Source organism: Tiliqua scincoides, chromosome 6, assembly GCF_035046505.1.
Source record: "Tiliqua scincoides isolate rTilSci1 chromosome 6, rTilSci1.hap2, whole genome shotgun sequence".
In the NCBI taxonomy this organism is placed as follows: domain Eukaryota; kingdom Metazoa; phylum Chordata; class Lepidosauria; order Squamata; family Scincidae; genus Tiliqua; species Tiliqua scincoides.
The window spans coordinates 52,639,657-52,651,156 of record NC_089826.1 but is presented as its reverse complement, the minus strand read 5'-3'; the positions used below and the strand labels follow the sequence as shown (position 1 = coordinate 52,651,156).

Below are 11,500 nucleotides of genomic sequence, written 5' to 3'. Positions count from 1 at the left end.
ATTCTATTTCATCTTTTTCCTCTACACAGAAATTGAACATCAGCACTAGTTATGAAATTACTGGTTCAGGATGCTGTCACTTAAAAAAAAAATGTTATTTTTGTTTTCATTGTTTTGATAATGTTGTGAACCATGAAATAAAATAATTGTTTTTTGGTTTGTTTTTTTTAATTGAGGAAAGAAGAAAAAGCAGTGGCTGCAGAGTAGCAGCCTTCCAGAAAGTCTAACTAAAATGAAATCTATAAATGGTTGGCAACCTTCAGTCTCGAAAGACTATGATATAAGCCTACAGCACCTGGTATTCCCAGTTGGTCTCCCATCCAAGTACTAACCAGGCCTGACCCTGCTTAACTTCCGAGATCAGATGAGATCAGGCATCTGCAGGGTAACAGTATGGAACTATACTATGGAACTATCTATAAATGTGCATTCAATCTGATCTTGGTTCTTTTATTCTATGTACTAGTGACTTCCATCATCATTTAAACTTTTTTCAGAATTTCTACAAAATATTAATGATGGCTTGGACAAATAAACAATTTCAATTCAAAGCAGCATTTTTCTTCTAGAAGTTAGTGACTAAGATGATTACTGGGCTGGGGCACCTTCCTTATGAGGAAAGGCGTTTGGGCCTCTTCAACCTAGAAAAGAGATGCCTGAGGGGGGACATGATTGAGACATGCAAAATTATCTCAATCATGCATGGGATGGGAAGGATATGCATGGGAAGGATAAAGTGGATAGAGAGATGCTCTTTACACTCTCACGTAACACCAGAACAAGGGGACATCCGCTAAAATTGAGTGTTGGGAGAGTTAGGACCGACAAAAGAAATTATTTCTTTACTCGGCGTGTGGTCGGCCTGTGGATCTCCTTGCCGTAGGATGTGGTGATGGCATTGGTCTGGATGCCTTTAAAAGGGGATTGGACAAGTTTCTGGAGGAAAAATCCATTACAGGTTACAAGCCATGATGTGTATGTGCAACCTCCTGATTTTAGAAGTGGGCTATGTCAGAATGCCAGATGCAAGGGAGGGCACCAGGATGCAGGTCTCTTGTTATCTGGTGTGCTCCCTGGGGCATTTGGTGGGCCGCTGTGAGATACAGGAAGCTGGACTAGATGGGCCTATGGCCTGATCCAGTGGGGCTGTTCTTATGTTCTTAAGTTAAGGCTCAAATCAAATGCCTTTGGAAAAGGCATCCATTAAAGAAAAACGTTTGCACCCAGAAATATTGGCCTGTCTTTGCTAAGGAAGATCTAACTTTTGTTACTTATAGGGTAAGTAACTGTTGTTACTTACTTACCAGACCAACATTTTATTCCATCTGTTGCATACTGTGACTAGCAATACAATCTTGAAAGAGCATCAGTCACTAAATGATCTTGAAGAATAGTCAAAACTATCTTGAAAACTTTGGAAGATAACAAAAAGAGCATATAGACCCCAAGAATATACTGTACTAATAAAAATGAATTCATTTTTTAAAACTATTCTCTGCCAGCTTAGCCCTAGCCTCCAAGAGTCAGCCCAAATTAATCTGTTTAAAGATGCACAGATTGGACTTTGATGGATCTCCAAAGGGAGGAACTGGGACTGCTGGATATACCCTACCAAGGATTCAGCTGTGTCCCCTTCCCTGCTGTTGATCTCATACAGTAGTGTAATAATGATGGTATTGGCTACAGAAGACAACCACTGGTAGCATGGTGTCAGTTTTACCCCAATTGTCCTTTTGACTTTAATAGTTACATTAAGAGCGCAGTCCCAGAAGGTTCTTGTGCTGGTGCAAGTCCCTTGCATGTGCCAGATCTTGACCCCCTTCCCAGGTGTCCCAGGGCAGTCCTGGGGTGCTTGGATTTGCACCACCTCGTCAGGTGGTGCAGATCCAAGTAGACTCATTGGGGCTGCTGCAGCGCGACACAGGGTAAGGGGAAAGGTTTCCCCTTGCCTTGGGCTGCACCACTTTTGGCCCCAAACTTGCACTGTATGCAGGGCAGACCCACTGGCCTGTCTGCTTCCAATGCAAGTTAGGATTGCTCCCTAAAAGAATTTCAACAGTTACACTTTACTATCCGTATTAGAACATTTTTTGTGCAAGTTATACCAGAGTACCAGTAGTAACTTCATCACTTGCCATAACTCATCACCATAGGTAGTGCACTGTATGACTATAGCCTTATGCTCCATTCTCAGGTAATTTCATTGGAAAAATCATTTAAGAATCACCAGTTCCTTAACACTGATTCCAGCAATATGCTAATATTCTGTCAGCAATTCCTGTTTGATAATCCTGTTACAAAGATCTGATTAACACAGAAAATTGTTAGGTGCAAATTCCAGGCCTGGATGTAATTCAAAAGCAGACTGAATATCAGCACTTAGGCCTGCTGTAAATAAGAACTGCATACCCAGTGTTTTGCAAAAATCAGCCGCATGTATTGTCTGAATTCCCCAAACAGCAGGTGGAAAAGAGCCATTCAGCACATAGCGAACCTAACAATTACTCTTGTTTTCTATCAAGAGCCGCTGAAATTTTGACAGTCACTTTATGATTCCCTATAGATTATTGGTACAGAAAGCATCACATCCCACCAATCTAGAAAGCTGATGTGGTTCACATCACTAGTTTGTATTTCTGATTTTTGTCTCGATAGTTGTCTAATAAATGTGGCACCATGGCTGAACAAAACAACACGGGTTTATAAACAATTATCTTCTTTACTCCAAATTCTTATATGGATTCATAGACTAAGCTTTAGGGGAGGTTCACTAGCACCACCTACTCTGCAGGCAGAACAATGCCAGTGCCAGGTTGCCGGGGAGCCCTGGGGCAAATCCCTGCAGTGGGGACACCATGGCTCCTCCCATGGCGCCTTTGGTGCTATCACCTACAGCGATACTCAGCATTCATGGGACTGCTCTAGTGGGTCATCTGATTGGCCTGGGTTTTTGGCCAGTTCCCTACTGAGGCAGAAGGACCCTGGATGTCCCCTCTGAGGCAGAAGGTCTTAGATTCAGCCTCTGGCATCTCCAGGTCAGGTTATCTAAAATCCTAAGGAGTTATGGTTCATCAGTGTCAACAATACTAAACTAAACGGATTATGAGTTCAAGACAACTTCCTGTGTTCCTGTGACTTTTGTGTATCACACTGTGCATACTTTATCTTTGAGGTATGCCAGTGTTTTTCCACGTACACTGGTGCAAAAGCCCTGCCAGTGTAGAAACCTGCCCACTAACAGATGCACAATGGACAGTAGTGCAACACTGGAAAAAAATGTCATGCCCACGTAGTTCCGACATCATATAGACGCCATAGCAACTCTACTGGTGGAGCTTCCAAAACAGGGAGGAGATTGGGGTGCAAGTAAGAATAACCCCTTGAGGGCTGCTTAAAGGCCCTCAAACCACCTTGAGGGCCCTTAAGTGGTATGGAAAGGCGGAGTATAACTCTCTTAAATAAATAACCCCATAAGGAACAATGAGGAAGCAGAAAACAGCAGAAAATTGCATCTCTTGCCTCTCCAAAATGCGGCATAGGATATGGGCTACACTTGACAGCCAATCACACCAAACCCACCCAGTACTAAAGCCCCAGGAGACTATAGCACAGATTATCAGACATGTAGCATGGGCTATATTTCTCTGGTCCCCCAAAGAGGAACTTTGATGATGGAAACTGTTATATAGTGGGTCCATGCGAATAAAGGAAGGCATAGTGATAACAGCTCAATACGTTTATTCCATCTTCAGAACAGAACCTAGCAAAATACAAGGCAAACTCCTGGCTTTTTATAGCCTTTAACTCCACCCCCATTTCCCATGATTGGTGCAATTGAAACCTTAACTAGAGGGCCAATCGGATGGTAGGATTTCGATCCATCACCCAATTGGCCAGCCATAAGTCTGGGCCAATCAGTTATGCAAGATTGAAATCTTGCATAACTTACATACATAACAGAAACTATGGTGAAAGAGCACTTGGTGCACAAAGGAAGCACTTTGTCCAGCCTCTTGCCATTCACATCACAAGAGGTGTTTTATTAACTCTGGTCTTCTCATAATTCTGCTTGCAGGTATTCTGCCCCAGGGGCGTTGCTAGGGGATGTGGGGTGCACCAGGTGACACACGGGGAGGGTGACACCACTACTGGCCACAGTGTTTGGGGCTCCAGTCTAGAAAAAGGCGCTGAGGGGGAGCATGATTGAGGGCACAATCCTAAGGCACCCTTGGGACAGCACAAGTCTCTTGCGCCAGCCCAGGAGGATCACAAATGTGCAGTAAAGCGCAAGGATGCGTACCAGCTCACAGAGGCTGAATTCTCTGGTTGAGCCACTTTGGGGCTCTATCTTGCGCTGGATACAGCACAGGCCTCCTGGCCTACCTGCTCCAGCGTAAGATAGGATTGCACTGCACTATGTACAAAATTATACAGGGGATGGATAAAGTAGATAGGAGAATGTTCTTTTCCCTCTCACATAGCACCTGAACCAAGGGACAACCATTAAAATTGAGTGTTAGGAGAGTTAGGACAGACAAAAGAAAATATTTATTTATTTATTTATTTATTTATACAGGTATTTATATACCGCCTTTCTTGGTCGTCAGATTTCTCCTCAAACTTTAATCCAAGGTGGTTTACATAGGTAGACTGTTCTAAACCCCCGTAGGGATTTTTACAATTGAATAGTTCTAGTTTTTCATAGAACTTGTTCCAGCTGGATTCCTTCCCGGTCTGACCTCTCTCTGGCCCTTCGCCTCCCATGCTCCACTTGACGGCAACTCCTCTCTGCCACCTAGGGTCAGCTCATCAGTATATCAGTGTGTCATCAGATCTCAGGTACTTCCAGTTGTTTCGAACTGGCAGCCTCAGATCTTCAGGCATACCAGGCGGCAGCTCTACCAACTGAGCCAGACCTCCTGCCCTTTACCCAGTGTGTAAGTAGTCTGGGGAACAGGATGTGGTTATGGCATCTGGCCTGGATGCCTTTAAAAGGAGATTGGACTGATTTCTGGAGGAAAGGTCCATCACAGGTAACAAGCCGTGATGGGTACGTGCAACCTCCTGATTTCAGAATGCCAGTTGCAAGAGAGGGCACCAGGATGCAGGCATTTTGTTGTCTTGAGTGCTCCCTCAAGCATCTGGTGGGCCACTGTGAGACACAGGAAGCTGGACTGGATGGGCGTTTGGCCTGATCCAGCAGAACTTTTCTTCTGTTCTTACAGGAAACAAGTACAGTTTACTTCACACAGGTAAGCAAAGGGGAAATCCCATTCTACAATTATTGATACTGCATCTTCCTCTCATCTCTCTACCCTCCATTCTGACCATTCCGCTATCTACTATGTAGCCTAACCATCCCTCCTTTTGCAACAGCTAAGAAGAAGAGTTGTCTGCTTCTTTTTGGATAATGCCAAGGACCCCAACCACTGCTACTGGTCCTCTGCAGAGTTCCACTGCAGCCCCCCAGAGGAGAGGGAAAGGTAATATCCCATGCTCTTGCCCCCTGCAGCAAACCACTGCATGTATATTCTGGTGGCACCACTCTCAATCACAAGCACTATGCATCTCAAGCCAGAGAACAGGTGTGGCTGATGCTGTTGTCAAGTCCCTGTTACCTTCTGTGTGTTTTACCTTGATCCCCACAGGCAGCTGTCCCACAGGCAAAAACACCATGCAGATCCCAAGAGAACCCTGTGTGAAGTGAACTGTGTGAGTCCAGCTGCTGCTTGGTGAGATTGCTGAACTACTCATTTCTGTCCTCCCTCTGCTCCTCTCCATGAGGCAATCTAGACACCCTTTAAGTGGGGGGATTCTACTCTGTTTACAAAAGAAAGGGTGGAGAGTGAAAATATACTACCTATGTGAAGCACAATCACAATAAAATACACTGGACAAAACAATGTGACAAGGCCCTTACCAGAAAGGTAAGATTCCTCTAGATAAAAGAAGTGTGTGTGTGTGCTTATGTAAATATCAACTTTGCTCCTTAAACTCCTTGAATGGGATTGTAGTGACACCATAACAGGTAGGTGGCCAATTAAATTCCTTGAATTCCAAATGTGATGTCCTGGACTTAAAATTCCAACAGGGAAGCATGTTTTTGAAAGAGTTTTTCTAAATGTTTTCATATTCTTGGTATATTGGACCGGATCTAGCAAAAACATTATAACAGACCCAGCACACTGGAATCAATTTTTAAACAAATAGTGGTATATTGGTATAGTATAAAAATCCATTAAAAGATCTTGCACAGGAGATCTTGATGAATTATTCCCAGTATACGTATATTGATGTTATGACTGAGGTCCCTGACAGGTAGCTGAAATTAAAACAAGTGTATTTTCTTGCTTTTACCCAATTATATAATAATGCATTTATATGGCATATTTTAAGTGCTCAGGCCACTTGAAATCCTTATTGCTTCCTACGTATGATTCATCATCCATCATTCTTGCTTAACACTGCATTTTGTGATGTTTTAAAATGTACATTTGTGCCTTATTAAATAGGTGTAAATATTCCTACAATTGCTGTGGATTGAAGCCTTGTGTTGTGCTTGCCAATTAGCTGATCTTTCCTGTTTCATAATCACAGCCTGAGCCTCTGAATAAAATGTAAGAACAGCCCAGTTGGATCAGGCCTAAGGCCCATCTGGTCCAGCATCCGGCTTCCCACTTGTCCATCAATTTTTCCTTTTTTATGCTTAGTTCCTATGCCTATTCACCATGGACACCATTCACCATGGACACCATACACCATGGACACCTGCCTAGTTCCTATGCCGATTCACCATGGACACCGTGCTAATTTCTTCTGCTAAATTCTCTTCACAAATACTAAATCCAATTATTATTATTATTTTATTAATTTATACCCCGCCTTTTTGCCCAACGGGCAAATTACTATATTATCCTGTAACCCAGATACTCCAGATCCTGCTTCAAAGCCCTACTCCTTTTCTTAGTAAATCTAATGTGTTTTAGTGCATATGGGCGCATAGATGCAATTTCAGTGTTATTAAACAAAACATTGGGCCTTGGTAAAAACATCAAACAAGGCATTGAGGGCCCAATCCAAACCTGTGTGTGCTGGCTTACCGCCCGGCGCACACTGTCGCAAATGTGCCATAAGGCACATTTACAAGCAGTACCTTGGGCCCAGTGCTGGAGCTACCCCAGTGCAAGCCTGTGCTGGGCCAGCTTTGGCACTGGGCCCGCAGTCCGCTGGCCAGTGCTTGCTTAGAGCTCCAGGCTGCAGAGAGGTGAGTGGGGCCATGGGGGGAGGTGGGGGGAGGTATTCCGCTGAGGGGGGTGAGCATAGAGGAGGCATAATGGGGGAGAGCATCTGTCTTCCTTTTATAATTCTTTGAAAAGGTCAACAGGCATGTGGATGCAGGAGAACTCATGGACATTATATATCTGGACTTTCAGAAGGTGTTCAACACGGTCCCTCACCAAAGGCTACTGAAAAAACTCCACAGTCAGGGAATTAGAGGACAGGTCCTCTCGTGGATTGAGAACTGGTTGGAGGCCAGGAAGCAGAGAGTGGGTGTCAATGGGCAATTTTCACAATGGAGAGAGGTAAAAAGCGGTGTGCCCCAAGGATCTGTCCTGGGACTGGTGCTCTTCAACTTCTTCATAAATGAGCTAGAGACAGGGTTGAGCAGTGAGGTGGCTAAGTTTGCAGATGACACCAACCTTTTCCAAGTGGTGAAGACCAGAAGTGATTGTGAGGAGCTCCAGAAGGATCTTTCCAGACTGGCAGAATGGGCAGCAAAATGGCAGATGCGTTTCAATGTATGTGTAAAGTCATGCACATTGGGGTAAAAAATCAAAACTTCACATAGAGGCTAATGAGTTCTGAGCTGTCTGTGATAGATCAGGAGAGGGATCTTGGGGTGGTGGTGGACAGGTCGATGGAAGGGTTGACCCAATGTGAGGCAGCAGTGAAGAAGGCCAATTCTATGCTTGGGATCATTAGAAAAGGTATTGAGAACAAAACAGCTAATATTATAATGCTGTTGTACAAATCGATGGTAAGGCCACACCTGGAGTATTGCGTCCAGTTCTGGTCGCCACATCTCAAAAAGGACATAGTGGAAATGGAAAAGGTGCAAAAGAGAGCGACTAAGATGATTACTGGGCTGGGGCACCTTCCTTATGAGGAAAGGCTACGACGTTTGGGTCTCTTCAGCCTAGAAAAGAGATGCCTGAGGAGGGACATGATTGAGACACAAAATTATGCATGGGAAGGATAGAGTGGATAGAGAGATGCTCTTTACACTCTCACATAACAGCAGAACCAGGGGACATCCACTCAAATTGAGTGTTGGGAGAGTTAGGACAGACAAAAGAAAATATATCTTTACTCAGCATGTGGTTGGTCTGTGGAACTCCTTGCCACAGGATTTGGTGATGGCATCTGACCTAGATGCCTTTAAAAGGGGATTGGACAAGTTTCTGGAGGAAAAATCCATTACAAGCCATGTAGTTACAAGCCGTGATGTGTATGTGCAACCTCCTGATTTTAGAAATGGGCTATGTCAGATTCAAGGGAGGGCACCAGGATGTAGGTCTCTTGTTGTCTGGTGTGCTCCCTGGGGCATTTGGTGGGCCACTGTGGGATACAGGAAACTGGACTAGATGGGCCTATGGCGTGATCCAGTGGAGTTGTTCTTGTGTTCTTGTGAGGGAGTGGAGTGGGAGGGAGGCAGGACCGGTGAAGCTCAGCTGCGCCAGATCCAGAACCCCATGTCGTGGCCCAACACAAGGCTTCTTGATTCTACACTGGCTAAATAGTCAACATAGGGTCAAGAAGCCCCACTGTGGGGCCATTTTCCTTATCCAGGAAGATGAAAGTCCCCTTCTCCCAAGGAGTCACTGCCGCCTGCCTGGTTGTGCTCATGATGCTGCAGCAGCCCTGAACGCCGGGAACTCAGAATTGGGCTGTAAAACATTAACTTACAGTGCAATTCTAACAATGAGTTTTGCTGGCACAAGTCCCTTGTGCCAGCCTTGGAGAGTTGCAAACGTGCTGTAAAGTACATTTGTGTCTCCTCGCACAAGCTGCTCCAGCGCACAGAGGTGCACTGGCATATGGAGGCTGAATCTAGCCTGAATCCATGGCGGCTCATGGGGTGAGTCTTGCGTTGGCGGAGCTCGGCCAATGCAAGGCTCTGAGGTAGGCAGGGAGGAGGAAGGCATTCTGGTGTGGGGGGAGGGTGGACGGAGGGCAGTCCCGGGGGTGGGCAGGCAGAGAGCAGGAGGTGGGACTGGGATCTAGCTGTTATGCCAGATCCCAACCCCCTTCCCCAAGTAGCGCGGAGTGGCTCTCCACTCTCCTGAGGTGGTGCAAGTTCGAGGACGCCCATAGGGGCTGCAATGGTTTACCCGGGGGTAAGGAGAAGAGTTTCCCCTTACCTTTGGCTGAGCCACTTTGCAGCCATATCTTGCATTGGATACAGTGCAAGCCTCCTGGCTTGCCTGTTCCAACACAAGATAGGATTGCGCCCTTAAACATTCCACAGTAAAATGTAAACCAAAACAGAGCAAAATCTAACAAAAATCATTGGGCCAATGGGGAACAAATAAGTGCAGGAAGGCAGTCAAGTCACAGCAGTATTTTCAAGGCACAGAGGGTAAATATCCACTCAGCAACCAAATGCCAGACAAAACAGGTATGTTTTGAGCCCTTATCAAAAAGCCATGAGAGGGAGTGGTTCTCATTTCCCCTGGGAGGGAATTCCATAGTTGTAGGGCCACTACTGAGAAGTCTTGTCCCCAAGCCGCCACCTGGATCCAGAACATGGAGGGTCTTAAAAGTTAGAACTAGAATCTTGAATTGGGACCGGAAGTGACTGGGTAGCCAGTGTAGCTGCTGAAGCAGTGGTCCAGCTGTGTCATATCATCTGGCCCCCCGTAACCATTTGAGCTGCTGCATTTTGTACTGATTGCAGTTTCCGAACTATTTTAGAGGGTAGTCCCACATAGAGTGCATTGCAGTAGTCCAGTCTTGCCAGTTACTAAAGCATGGGTCACTGTAACCAGGTCCAAATGGCTCAAGTATGGTCTTAGTTGGAGCACCAGCCTAAGCTGGGTGAACACACTTCTAGCAACTGCGGCCACCTGATTCTCCAGAGAGAGTTGAAAGTCCAGGATAATTTCCAAGCTGCGCACCTGTTCTTGTAAGGGGAGTGCAACCTCATTCAACGTGGGTAGATAATTCAGTGCCTGCAGTGAAGATTTCTTGACCAAAAGAACCTCTGTCTTTTCAGGATAGTTTCAGCTTATTGGCTTTCATCCACTCCTTAATGGCATCCAGACAGTGTCCCAGAACTTCCACAACTTCTTTGGAGTGGGATGGCAAGGAGAGATAGAGTTGGGTATCATCCACATATTGGTGGCACCCCACTCCAAATCCTCAAATGATCTCCTCCAGCAGTTTCATACATACATAAGACCTTTATTGGCGTGGAAAAAGGAAATACACAACAGCAAACAGACATCCAAAACACACAAACAAAAAACAATAAAATAAAACAATCATAATCATCCAATACCCTTCCCCCTATTCACCATAATATAGCAAAAGACCCAGAATTCCATCCTGCCAGTACCCCAGAAGCAAAGTAGGCAACCTTGTAGAAAGAAGAGATTGTAACTTAAATGAATCCTCCCAACACTGCATTTTGTTCAGCAGTGGAGCCAGATAGTTCTTACGAAGGATGTTATGCAGTGGGCAATAAAGAAATATATGATGTAATGTCTCCACACAGTTCCTGTCACAGGTACATCTTCTTTCTGAGTAGGGAATGCCACTAAACCTGCCTGCTAGCAGAGCTGATGGAAATGCATTACATCTTGCAAGGGAGAATGCTCTACGAGCCTGCGGGCACTGCAGATGATAAAAGAAAGAAGCCGGCTTCCCAAAACTGACTGGGATGTGCAGATGGAGAGGGGAGCAAATGGTGTTAGCTGCTCAGAATAGCTCTTGATGCTCAATATCAAGCAATCTTTCCTTGATAGTCCTGTAGTTTTTGTTTAAACCAATCATACCCAGGCTTGCTGTGTCTAGTCCTATCAATTTGAGCTTGGTGAGTGTATCCGCAACCTCCACAGGCATTACTGGATCAGCCAGAAGCTGGTACATTAGCCCATACGGGGCAGCATCAAAGAAGATCGCAAGCCAAAATTTTACTGATCTCAGCCAACATTTTGAGTTGGATAAAACCTACTTCAAGACACAGAGTATGGCACACATCTTGGGAAGCCCAAGATCCCAGCAGTTTCATGATATTAAAAAGCATGGGGGGTAGGATAAACCCCTATAGCACCCCATACTGTAAGGGGCAGAGTAGAATATAACTAAAGGAGAATATTCAAAGATCAGTACCAGAACAGCAAGAAAAAGAACCATAATGAGATAAGAGTATCTATGCACACATACACTGAGAGTGGCAGTTATGTGGATACTGGGTCCAGAAGCTTTTGGTTGTTTT

At 45.1% G+C, this 11,500-nt stretch overlaps 1 pseudogene; it reads right to left on the bottom strand.

Moving 5' to 3' along the window:
* Positions 1 to 283: 283 nt before the first annotated feature.
* On the bottom strand, positions 284 to 405 carry LOC136656629 (5S ribosomal RNA; annotated as a pseudogene).
* Positions 406 to 11,500: the final 11,095 nt, after the last annotated feature.